Source organism: Chionomys nivalis, chromosome 7, assembly GCF_950005125.1.
Source record: "Chionomys nivalis chromosome 7, mChiNiv1.1, whole genome shotgun sequence".
In the NCBI taxonomy this organism is placed as follows: Eukaryota; Metazoa; Chordata; class Mammalia; order Rodentia; family Cricetidae; genus Chionomys; species Chionomys nivalis.
Window position 1 is genome coordinate 98,976,668 of NC_080092.1, and position 13,102 is coordinate 98,989,769.

Consider the following 13,102-nt stretch of genomic DNA (forward strand, 5'->3'; position numbering starts at 1 on the left):
TGAGCATCTACAAGACAGAGATACAAGACATTCCCTTGGCCAGAGCATGGGCGTGAAGAGATTACACCTAGGTGGGGGAGCCTGTGCTCCCCACAGACACCTTCGACAGGCACACGTTCCCAGCTCTTGACACTGGGCCGGTCATAAGAACGGATGCAATCAAGGCAGCCCTGTGCATGCCCGAGCTCAGAGAGTGTTTCCCTGGCCCATGCTCAGCTCCTGGCCCTCTGTTCCCGCTGCATTAGTGTTTCAATCCAAGTTACCCCGACTATAGAAGGAGGATAGGACCAGAGTAAGCCTTGCTAGGGCCACCCAGGTCCTCCCAATGCATTTTCCTGCATGCCGATGGGGAGACATCAGCACTGATGAACTAGCAAGATGGAAAGAGTACATGAGGAAGATTCCCAAGGAAAGACGTCCCTCCTCACGGTACCGTCATTTGAGGAAGGCCCCACCTGAGCCAGCCTCCCTCCAGCACCTCTCTGACGCTCAGCTCCGTGGGAACCAGGCACACACTTGCCACCACAGTTCCCAAGACCCACTAACCAAGGCCAGGGTATCTGGGGAGGAGGAGGAGGAGTGGCCTGGTTTCCCACCAGCCACACCTCTGGGATAGCCTGGGAGAGTCTGGCCCTGATCTTCTGTAGGAGCTTTACTTTATGTTTAGCAACCTGCATTCTCTCCTGGCATTCAGAGCACCGAGGAAACCTCAGCCAGGTCTATTCATAGGCCAAGGGCATCCCTGGGGAGAAGAATGAATTCATAGCCACAGCACAGGTGCCAAGTGTAACCAAGGCTCCCAGTTGGCCCAAGCCACACCGGGGAGTAAGGGCTGGAGCTCCCGGGCTACGCTGAGCCCGTGTTCCCTCCCGCTGTCTAACCTGGCCACTTGGGCAAAGCTTTCTCCCTCCTTGGGACCCAGACCCTGCTAGAAGCAGAGCCTGTGGTCACGCGGTGGGATGCCACCCTAGGTCAGACCTGGAGGGAGCCAGGGAGGAGGAAGGGAGGAGAGTTTGGCACGGCGACACGGAATATAAATGACTCTTGTAAACAGAGTTTAATAAAACGGCAGTGAGGGAATTTATGAGCAACCCAAGGATAATTAAAATTATTTATCTACTTACCTCCCTTGCTGGCTGATCAGTCTATTAATTATCTATTATGTACATACTGATTTGCATTTTAGTGAGGGGAGGGGTAAGGGCAGGTGAACAACACAGGGGCAAGGGGGCGGGGGATTCACATGGTGGGAACAGTGCGAACACTCTTTTGGGCAGAGCATGGCTCCCCTCTATTGACCCCTGTTCTCACAGCACTTGACCCCCCTCCCCTGCCCACATGGGTCATCCTTGGTCACTGAGAACCAGCCACGGCAGAGTAGAAAACACACACCTGTTTGCAGAATGGGCCACTCCTAGGACAGGTTCCCGCCGAAGAGGCCTGTGGGCCAGCTCCGGGGAAGGCTGGCCGGTTCCCCTTGGTCCTTCTGACTTCGCGCTGCATTTGAAAAGGAAAACAAGAGAATGAAATCATTTTCAATCTCCTCTCATGTCGGGGAGACATCAGACGCATATTGTCCTGTGTTCTTGATTAGAAATATCACAGGATATAATGCAGTGTCTTTGAACACTGTGAAGGAGGAAATATTGCAGAGCAGAGGGGGGCGGGGATAACTAGGTGCTCGCTGGCTAGTCATGGCTCTGAAAGGGGAAGGTGACAATGGCAAGGTGAGAAGACATCGTGGATTAGAGGGAGGGTGTCGGTGGGGGACAAGGTGACAAAGGAGGACCACTGAGGATGGCCCCTCTGATCTGTCTCCCACAAGGGGCCTTTTTGCCTTTCCAGCCAGCACAGCCTTTATGTGGCTGTGTCCTTAATGTCACTTCCACTGCCAGCCTCTCAAGCACTGGGCTCAACCTCAGTGACAATGTCCTACCCCAAGGGGCCTGTAATGATGCCTTGGAGCTCAGTTAGGCTGCCCTTCCATCCCAACCTGCTAGAGTTCCTCCAAGCTACTAGCCACAGGCATCCTTTCTTTATCCTGAGCTGTCTCTCACAGCATACAACATGGTGCTTCTCACAGTGGCTCTCAGCCAGATGTTAGAGCGTGTGGCCAAGTCCAGGGAGCTCTAGGTCCTGCATCTCTGCTGGACCATGTCAGCAACGGGTAGATCCAGGGCCACATGGTGAATTACCAACACCCAACTTGAAAACATTTGGAGAGGGGCCTGGTAGATGACTAGCTGCGAGGATGGCACCTTTCTACGAGGGTTAGGTCCTCTGTGAGCAGCCTCTCCTCTCCTGCATGTTGTGATAAGGTTGAGACGAGGTTTGCCCGCATCTTGACCTTGGGTTTCCAGTCTCTCTTACTCTGAGAAGCGAATGTGTGACATGGCACATGCCCATAGCCGCTCAGCAGAGCAGTCCGCATCCACCTTCCTAAAAGCGGCTGCTTATGGGTTAGACACTTGCGGTTGGGAAGGGATTCTGCACAGCGAGCAAACTCACCCAAATTAAGGACTCTTTCTTACTCCACCCCTCCAGAACCTTCCTCACCTGACCTACACAGCCTCACCCTTCTCCTTCTACATCCTCCTCCTTCCTGACCTCTGCCCTCCTCTCTGAGAACTCTTCCAACAAGTCAACCTGACCTCAGGGCTAGATGCTCTTCCCTGAGATCTCTAAATGTTGGGCAGTGTCTCCTCTCTGACTTTGCACCCTGAAGTTTTCCTCTGTCCTTTTCCACCCTGTCCTCTCGTGGCCATGTGACCATGGCAGGTTAGCATCATCTGTGGAGTCATTCGCATGGGCCCCGATGGCTTCCTGACAGCACACCAGGTGACCCCATGTATGCAGTGCCCAGACCAACACCCACATGCGGTAGCACTCAACATGTGGTGAACACGTGTTCATTCATAACAGCACAACTGTCCTCGGGCTCCCGTCTCAGCTCCCACCTGCGGTCTCTCGTGTGTCACGCGTGTTCCAGCTCACTTCTTTCAAAAAGCAAAAGTTGGGGACTGAGGAGATGCCTTAGTGGATAAAGGGCCAGCCACACAAGCGTGAGGACATGAGTCTGGTCCCCACCACCAACATAAAAAGCTGGGTGCTGTAACACACACCTGTAATCCCAGCACTGGGGAGACAGAGATAGGAAGAGACCATGGGCTGACCGGACGGTCAGTCTAGACCAATCAGGTGAGCCCAGGGGCCCCGTGAGAGACTGCCTCAAAAAGTCAGACTCAGGAAGACCCTGAATGTAGACCTTTGGCCTCCACATGCGTTTGCACACATGTGCATATGCACACACAAATGTACCACACACACGCACACAAAAGAAGGGCGGGCGAGTTTCTAGATATCTTGGTGGTGTTTTCAAGGCTTCCAAATTAAGTCCACATTCTCAAGGAGCTAGGCTCTTCACAGTCAGCCATACCACTTTCCTTCAGGACTCCCAGCTTCCCACCTTTTGCACAGCTGGGTCCTTGCAAGTTTCCAAAACCCCCTTGCTGGCTAGCCTGCATAGAACCCCAGCTGTGCTCCTGGAGAAGGTTGTTACCATCTCAAAGCTTCTGCCAGTCTTCTCCCATCTATACCCTAGGGATGGTTCCTGCATTCCTGTCTCTTCTGTATTTCCAGCATTCCCGTGGGGACAGCTCACCAGTGGCTACCTTTTTCCACCTGTTGAGGTCCACACAACATAGGATTGGGGCTCCGAATGAGTTCTGAATTAAAAGCCCCTCCTCCACCTCCCCCATTCCTTGTGGCTTCTGCCCAGGCCTGCAGCTCTCTGCTGAGGGAATGTTCTCTGCTCTCCTAGGTAGAGTGATACTCTACCCTCATGCTGCCTCGGCTTCTACAACCTCATGAGAGCTAGCAGCCTGGATCTAAAACACACATGCAGGGCAGGGTTCTGTTACAGGAGCTCACTGCCTGGCCCATCTGGCCAGATTACAGGACTGTGGAACTTTTGGTGGTCAGCTTTTGTGTCTCCCTGGCAGGGTCCCAGCCATGCATCCCAACATAATCTAGGTTTTCCTTGACTGATTTGACATCTACCATCTGTCCCCTCACGGGAGATGAATCCCAGGGTGTGGGTGGGCCTCACTCTTAAAATGAAGAGTGAGGTGGGCTTGGCTTGAGACTGGGCTGGCAACTCCCAATGGAGCCAGCCTGCCCTGTAGACGCTGGACAGACAGGTCACCTTCTCCTGAGAGCCATGAGATCAGTCATCAATCTATCTGGCCACCTGGCCAGCCTGCTCCCATTGGTTCTGTTCACTGGGCCTCTGGAGTTCTCTTCTAGATTGGACTCCTGGGAAGGCTGTTTCTGCCAAGAGACTAGAAGAGCCCCATACATCCCTGCAGGAGTTGGGGGTATGCCTCAGTAGTAGAGTAAAGACACTGAAAAAGCCACCATGGGGATAAGAACTTCACAGTCATAAGTCTAGAACCTGCTGGCCGTCTTGACTCTGCAAAGTTGGGCAAGGCTACAGTGAGGATGCCCAGCCTGAGCGTCAGCCCCAGCCCCAAGACCATCACTTTTGCACCAGGCTCCCTAGCGGTGTCTCCCTAACCCTCTTCTGGTCCCAGCACTCTTCCCCACTTCCTGACTATTGCTTCTCAATTCTTACGATGTGCCAACAGCTGCAACACAGCAATGCCACACCGAGCACCGTGTACTAGGGCTAACTGTGTTCAGAATCAATTCTCAGGGCTGTGGGTACCAAGGTGAGGTGGAGCTGCTGAGAATGAGACATACCAGGGAAGATCCAAGAGCCAAAGAGGAGGGCTGGACTGAAAGGGGGCTGGGAAGGTTTTCCAAAAAGAAATAAAAAAGAGACAGCCAACAGAACAAGCAATAGGTGTAATCATATGTCCTGTTCCTTTAAGAGACAAGCCCCGCCTCTACCCCTACCCCTTTCTCTCCCTCCCTCTCTCTCTCTCTCTCTCTCTCTCTCTCTCTCTCTCTCTCTCTCTCTCTCTCACACACACACACACACACACACATACACACACACACACACAGTCCACCACTGAGGAAGGCAGAGCAGATCTTCCTTCTGCTTGCAGTCCCTCCTTTTCCATCTCCTTCCCAAAGAGGCAGTTTCTGCCTCTCTCCATTCTCCCCTCCTCCCATTTCTCTCTCTCCTTCCTTCTCCCCTTCCCCCTTTCCCTTTCCCCTCCATAACCCACTAAATAAATATCCAACTTCACTCTGCATGGCCTGTGCCTATCCATGTCTCTGTTTCTCACCCACCACGTGGCTCGCTGCCTGGGACCCGGCTGCTTTTGTGGCTTGCCATGGTCTCATGCCCACTGTTGACACTTGGGGACCTGCAGCATTTTGTTTTCACCATAACAGTGTGCCCCCTCTTCCTGGCAGGAGTATGAGTAGGTGGTACATGACTAGATCATGCAAGGGGAAGGGACAAGTCTCTCTGTGTGTTCAAGTCAGGATGACAGGCTAACAGAACAGTGTCCCAAGGTGGGCACAGATAGTACAGCTTGCTCTCAGGTGACAGGTGTCTTCCTAGGCTGGGGACACTGGAATGGTAGAACAAAAGATCTCAGGCTGGGAAATCCTTGACCCCTGCAGGAAGTAAACAAATCCCAGGGGTCTCTGGAACTTGTATACTTGAGATTTTATTGGCTCAATAAACTGCCCATGCTCCCTCGAGTCTTCTCTGGGTAGAGCTTAGGTGAAGACAGGGGAAAGGGGGGTGACTTCTCTGTGACCTCTGCAGCCTCTACAGTGTGACGTGGTAGCCATCACAGTGGTCCCAGGAGGCAACCTCAGCAGAATGGTGGGAGGCTCACCACAAAACACACAATCCGCACTTTGGTAGCACTTGAGAGTCTAGAATGGATGAGCCCGCCCCCCTGCTCTTGCTGGCGCTGGCCAGTTTGCTACAGCCCACTCCCCATGGTTCCTTCTCCCACTTCTGAAACCCATTTGTCTGGCTCTTACATGGTCACACTGGCTGTCAGCGGTGGGGCAGCAGGGTGACAGAGGCTTCTGCTGACTGCAAGCAAGGGCTTGCTTAGTGTAGTATCAGGCCAGGGGTATTCAGAAAGAGAAACCTCCCAGGCACAGGTCTGGCCACAGAGCACTAAAGTTTAGTGTGAAGGGTTCCATGTAGCATGGCTTCCTTGGTCACTCATCTCTCTGTCACCCCACCCTGCAGGCCCCAGGTGGAGCCATCCCTAGGCTGCGATCAGGGCTGTCTTGTCTGGATGTAGGGGAATAGAGAGGGAGCCTCTATGGTTCCCAAAGGGTCTGGGGACAGCCTTGAGGAAGGGGGGAGGGACAGGGCAGGTGCGGTCCTGTCTGCCTGCTGTATAAGGACTTGGATTGCTAACTACTGTAAATCACAGGAGGCCAGACCTGCAGTTTTGCTGATCCAGAACCCTGACTCCTACCACCGTGAGCTGCAAAGGGATTGGCGGTCTTAGGCTCCCAACAAAGCTACCTGGAGAGCAGGGTTTGCGCTCAAGTTCCTGAGCATACCAGAAGCCCTTGGCAATAAACCCTGCCCATCCTCCCATGGTCACATGCAAAGCCAGGTGCCCTGGTCTCTTGGGAGGCACTGACTCCAGGATCTCCATGGATATCAGAATCCAAAGATGCTCAAAAGCCCAAGATACAGTGGTGAAATATTTGCATAAAACCTATGCAAATACCCCATATATACATATAGGTCAATTTTCACTACATTTTATTTATTATATGTGGATGCGGCTATGGATATGTGGGTCACGGCATGCCTGCGGAAGTCAGAGGAGAACTTGTGGGGGTCAGGTCTCTCCTTCCACAATGATGGCTTGGGAAATGGACTCAAGTCATTGGGTTTGGTGATCCTTGGTGACAAAGCCCTTAATCACAGAATCATCTTGCTCTCCCTCTCTCTCAAATACTTATTTACTTAAACTGTCTCATTCATGTATTTATTATTTATTTACTTGGTGTGTGTGGAGGCACACGTGTGTGTAGTGTATGTGAATCCACTTTCCGAAGAATGCCCATGCAGAGATGGGGTGACAGAAAGTGTCCCCTATAGTTTTTGATATGGGGTCTCTTACTGAACTTGGAGCATTTTTGCCTTTGGCTAGATGGATGGAACAGTGAACCCCTGGGCTCCCGTTTGCCTCTTCTAGCCCTGGGGTTACAGGCATGTACCCCACATTCAGTTTTTTACATCAGTGCTGGAGATCTGAATTCAGGTCCTTATGCTACATAGCCGGTGTTTTTCCTGCTGAACCATCTCCCCATCCCCCCAACAGACAAGGAACCCTTACCAGGCTACTCAAGAAACTGGTCAAGTGTCACACCTGTAATTGGCTGAGCTCTGCATTGTTAGGGACTGGTGACGAGGAAGAAAGAAGTCTTGGCACACTCAGGGCAGGGGCAATGATTTTTCCTGAATATTTCCATCTGTGGTTGGTTGAACTCACAGAGGTGGAGGCCACAGATAGAGAAGCCCGGGTCCTCTCCGTGGATTGTTCCTGACAAACCGAGTTGAGGGCTCAGGTGGTCAGGCCGTCTTGGAGGTCAGTGAGAGGTCATAGCCCCTAAGTGGCATCTCAGTCATAACCACAGAGACTTGCATGGGTGCCACAGGTAAGCGGGTTAACAGGAAATCCCCAGAGAGAATGTGTGCACGTGTGTGTTTTAAGGCAGGATCTCTCGCGTCTCAGGCTAGCTTTGAACTTATGCAGCCAACAGTGATTCTGAACTTCTGATCTTCCTGCCCCCACCTGCCATGTGTTGGCATCAGTAAGACTATCTTATGCATTATCTTAAATGTTTTCCTAGGACAGGCTGCTTTCAGGAGTGACAGGGAAGCAGATGGGGTGACCAAGAGTCCCCAGGAGCAGGTAGGACCACTGAGCCTCCCCTCAACCGATGAACTAGCAGAAGTCAGGTCATAGCCCCTCTCAGCAGGTTGTCCTCCTTGCTCCTGAATACACACATGTGGGCATGACTGACGGCAGCCGAGTGCAGATGAAGGCAGAGCAAGGCAGAGATGAGCACTGCCAGGTCCACAGTGTTGGAGGGTGGGGCAGGATCTGGTGCGTGCTGAGACCAATTGCTCACTGCCTGGTGCACAGGGAGCCAAGCACCTAGCGTCTCAGGGTCGCTCTCCAAAAGAGCTCCCCAATGCAAGAGCCGAAAGACAGGTGTTAGAGGCGTAGCCTTGAAAAAGACATAGCCAGGTCATCTATCATTCATGTAGGGGAAGGTTTCTCTCTGTGCGTGTGTGTGTATGGGTGTGTGCGTGTGTGTTTGTGTGTATGTGTGTGTGCATGTGTGTGTTACACTTATGTGCGCATATGTACACACAGGTGTGTGGCCCCCGCATGCATGTGTGGCAGTCAGTGGTCAACACAAGTGCCTTCCTCTGTGGGTCTTCACCTCATTACTTGAGTCAGGGTCTCTCACTGAACCTGGAGCTTGTTGACATCAAGGATAACTGCACAGTGGTCCCTGGGAATCGTCCTGTCTCCACCTCCAGTGCTAGGACTATAGGCACAAGCCACCGCCCCGTGCCTATTTGTTTGTTTTATAAATGGGTTCTGGTGGTTCTAACTCAGGGTCTCACGAGTGCTCTGCAAGCCCGTTAGCCCCTGAGCCACTTTTTCACACCTAGGAAGGCTTAAGGTTTTCTTTTCTTTTTTTGTTTTTCCTTTTTTTTTTTTTTTTTTTGTTCAAGGATAAAAAGCAGTTACCAAATGGCCGCTCAGAGCTGTTCTTGGTTGTGGGGGACTGTGAAGCTGGATGTGCTCAGAGGGCACTAAGGTTTATCTGGGACTCTTTATTTCTTTTTTATGACTCGGCAAACTGACCATGGTACCCCATGTCTGTGATGTCAGTATTTGGGATGCCGGGAAAAAGCTGAAAGGTAAAGTCCAGTCTGGGATATGTAGGGAAACCCTTCGGTAACACCTCCCACCTCTGTAGGAAAGGCAGCAGGGCTGGACAGTGTCATGTTAACCACCATGGGTAGCTCGTGTGACACGTCTGAGGCTTGTCTTAGTTATCCAATTCCCCCACTTTTTTTTTTTTTTGGCTGTGTAGCTATACCACAAGCCTTTGGGGGAAGGTGTCGGGCTTGCTTATCTGCATGAGATGACAATGGCCAGAAGCATGAGGTTTTGTGCACCCAGAAGCACAGGAGGGCCAGGTGGTGGACTGCAACTCTAATCCTAGTACTCAGGAGGCAGAAATTTCTGTAAGCTTGAGGCCAGTCTGGTCTACATATCAAATTCTAGACTAGCCAGGACTACACAGTGAGATTCTTCCATATAAACAAATAAACACATAGATAGATAGATGATGGATGGATGGATAGATACAGATAGATAGATAGATAGATAGATAGATAGATAGATAGATGATAGATAGATAGATATGATACATAGGTAGATGATAGATGGATGGATGGATAGATAGAGATGATAGATTGATGGATAGATAGATTAGATAGATAGATAGATAGATAGATAGATAGATAGATAGATAGATAGATAGATAGATGGATAGATGGATGGATGGATGGATGGATGGATGGATGGATGGATGGATGGATAGATAGATAGATAGATAGATAGATAGATAGATAGATAGATAGATAGATAGATAGATAGATAGATAGATAAACAGAGCTTAGGGTCTGGCTAGTGGTTTAGTGGACAAGCAACTGGAGAATGGATTTGACAGCGAGATTTCAGGCAGAATCAGGTGATTTTACCCAAGAAGACCTACTCTACCTGTTCCAAATGACAATCTCTAGACTACGACCATTCCTGCTCCCAGGAGCCCAGGCCTCCCTGTCATCTTCCAGGTAGGAGAACTGGCCTCAGTCCTCTGGGCAGCCCCACCCCTCACGAAGGCCACTAGAGAGGGCTGGGTTTCTGGCTACTTTTCCTTGTCAAGCAGAGCTCCTCAAGTTTATAAGGAACACCAGCACTCTTACAAAGTGACTTCTCCTCCACCGCATGAAGAGGGGTGGGGGGGCATGAGCATCCTGGGGTCCTCTGCAGAGTGACCTGTCCCAGGAGGCTCCCTGGTGAGGGCTCTCCCGGGATCTCCCATCTTTAATGGTGGACTGTCCTCACACCATTAAGTCTAGGACAACAGGCAGCTGCTGGAAACTCGCTCCGTAGCGCCCCCTCCTGGCTGTGCCTCTAACCAGCTAGGTCTTTTACAGCTAGACTTGGCATGAGCCACAGCCTGCAACATGCGTGGCTTTGATCTCACACAGCTGTACTTCCAGTGTTACAAACTCACAAAAAGCCTCGTGATCAAATTCCAGGTCATTACTCAAGGAAAGGGACCCCTCTGTGGTCGACAGCAGCAGTTTCAAACCAATTAAAATCAGCCCCGCATTCCTGCAGGCCGCCGCTGTGCCGCCACCCCAAAGGTCTCCCAGGGCCCATGCTTGCAATGAGCAAGACGCAGGAAATGTTAATGGAGATGCTTAAATGGCATGCCGAGGGGATTCTGGTAAATAAGGCCACTCTACGAGGCTGGGGGAGACGTCTCCCAAGCTTACCCTGGAGGGAACTTCAATAAACACGAGATTGGATTGGAAACAATTCACGCTGCAAGGGGTGGGTCTACCGGCAGAGCAGGGAGGGGTCTTCGGAGGAGAAAAGCTATTTCATTTCCTATTAGTTCCTCTTTGCAAGTGTCTTTGCCCCCTGCTGCTGGCTCCTGAACCTGCCAGGGCCTGACACCACCCACTGAGCAGCCAGGGAAGACCAGGGTGTAATTTGCCAAGTAAAAATGGAAGGGGGTAGGATGGGGCTGAAGAGATAAGGGAGGGGGCACTCTAGGGACAGCAGCGGCTGGGAAAGAACTGCGGCGGATCCTGGGGGCAGAGCAAGGCTGAAGGAACTTCTCTGAGGAGGGGTTGTGTCTGGGAGCCTTGACTAGACACGCTGTGGGGTACTGTTTAAGGAAGATCAAATGTTTGCTTGTTTTAAAAGCTTTTATTGTGTTTATCAAGTATGGGGAGGGGGCTTCCATATACTATGCTGAGTGTGGAGGTCGGAGGACAACTTGTAGGAGTCAGTTTTCTCCTTCTACCATGTGTGCCATATTGAACTCAGGAATTAGGCTTGGCAGCAGACGCCTTAACTTTCTGGTCCACCATCTATCTATCTATCTATCTATCTATCTATCTATCTATCTATCTATCTATCTATCTATCTATCTATCTATCTACCTACCTACCTATCTATCTATGTATCAACATGGCTTACCATTGTGGCCCAAGAGTCCTGCTTCAGCTTCCTAAGGGTTGGTATTACAGGTGTGTGTTACCACACCTGACTTGGCGAAGATCAAATATGACCCAGGAGCCAAATCAATAGTGTTCTAGAGACTACAGCCCAGTGAGCAAGTAGAGCCAGGGATGAGTTGCCAGAATGGCCCCTGAGTCAATGCTGTAGCTACTGCCTTGGTTTCCAGCCTGGGATCATGGCCAGGGTGTGGGCAGCTCAGTGGTCTGCTCCCTGCAACCACAGGGCTTTCCGACATTAGAAAGAAAAGAGATTTTAGCTATGAGGTCAAACCACGGCTTGGGGAACCCGGACTTTCTAAAGCTGGGCCAGGAAGCAGGGCCGCGACAGCCCTCTGTGCACCTGCATTTGATTTAGCTCTGAAAGTGAAATGATAGGCCTTGGTGCAACAGTTCAGCAGTAAAACTATCAGACATCCAGCTAAATGTGAAATTTCAGATAAACAAAAATGATAGTTTTAAGTTATGAACCACACAGCCTTTGGTATACACTTATAGCAATATATAAATACACCTACAGGTATACATACACATGTATATTTGTATATATGCACACACACATGCACACATGCACATATGCACACACAGAGACATGAGCTCACACATCTTAAAGAAAAGAGCTAACACTTGCCCCAAGAACTGGCAGGGGACCCAGCTCTTTCTCCAGGCTCATTGAGCCTTCTGCACAGCACATCATCCCCAGAACCACCGGCTCATCACTCAGACAGGAAGGCTGGCTGTAAATTGCCACTTGTTCAAGGCCACACAGTCAGCATGTGGCCTGGCTTAAACTGCAGACCCAGGTTGTTCGAATCCCAAAGTCTGCATACTCTCCCAACCAGACCCAATGCATCAAATGTTGAAGCATTTTGCAAACAGGGCCGTGAGGAAGTCTCTGTTGATTCGGTGTTCTGAGCACTGCCCTTGGCTCAAGCCCTTTGAACCGCCACCTCTGGTGGAGACTCTGTCATCAGGGTTGCTGTGATAGCTCCATGGCTGCACCAAGTCCTGAGCAAGGATGACATCATGGCACAGAGAAGTAGCCCTTGTGCCTCCTTGTGTGCTGAGCACCCTTAACCTTCTGCTCCTAGGGAACCAGTCAGTGTTTACCACACAGTTAGAATGGTGCTCTTTGATGAAGCTAAGCAAGTCTCCTGATCCCTGGGGCCAGCTCCTTGGTAGTCAGGAGCTGATAACAGCCTGCAGCAGACCCTGCTCTGACAGGGGCCAGTCCCCAAGCGTTACCATCAACTCCCTCACCTTCTACCATTAGCTCTGTGAAGATTTTTCTAGCATACAAGTTAAGCTTGGCACTTTGCCTTTTTCTAGAAGTGTCTTTTTTTTTTTAATCCCTCTTTCTAAAACAATCGTCGCGGGGATTGGGACAAAGCCTCCAGCAGGTCTTTAGCCAGCCCATCTCTAGAGCTGCCTGCCTGCTGCTGTAAGCTTATGCCTTCTCCACGCTTCGCTCTGTCTCTGCACTGTCAGCTGGAGCCCTTTCGGCAACTAAGCCCAATTCGCGCCCTGAGTGGAGTAAACACACTCCAAGCACGACGATCCTGAGGCTCCAGGTGCTATTTGCTTAACCAGCGGCCAGGAAGGAGCCTGGGACATGGCAGTCAGAAGCAGGGCCAGCGTGGGTCATCAAAACTCCAACACAGAGGGGGCTGCTAATCAACTGTTAAAATCCAGGACGCCGAACTGCTGAGGGCGTGCGCCGGGAAGTCCCGCTGAACAAAAACAGCAAACACTCCATTCTAGGTTTGTAATCAGGGCCTCCACGCTCAGCCTCCTCTC

At 51.1% G+C, this 13,102-nt stretch overlaps 1 protein-coding gene across 2 annotated transcripts in view; it reads right to left on the reverse strand.

Annotated features, from left to right (window-relative positions):
• Positions 1-13,102, reverse strand: part of Rbfox3 (RNA binding fox-1 homolog 3) — a 424,564-nt gene that overhangs the window by 183,780 nt on the left and 227,682 nt on the right. For both annotated transcript variants that reach the window (XM_057775782.1, XM_057775783.1), the window contains exon 3: positions 1,393-1,497. The gene's annotated coding sequence lies outside the window, so the exon portion shown is untranslated. The remainder of the gene's footprint in view (positions 1-1,392; positions 1,498-13,102) is intronic.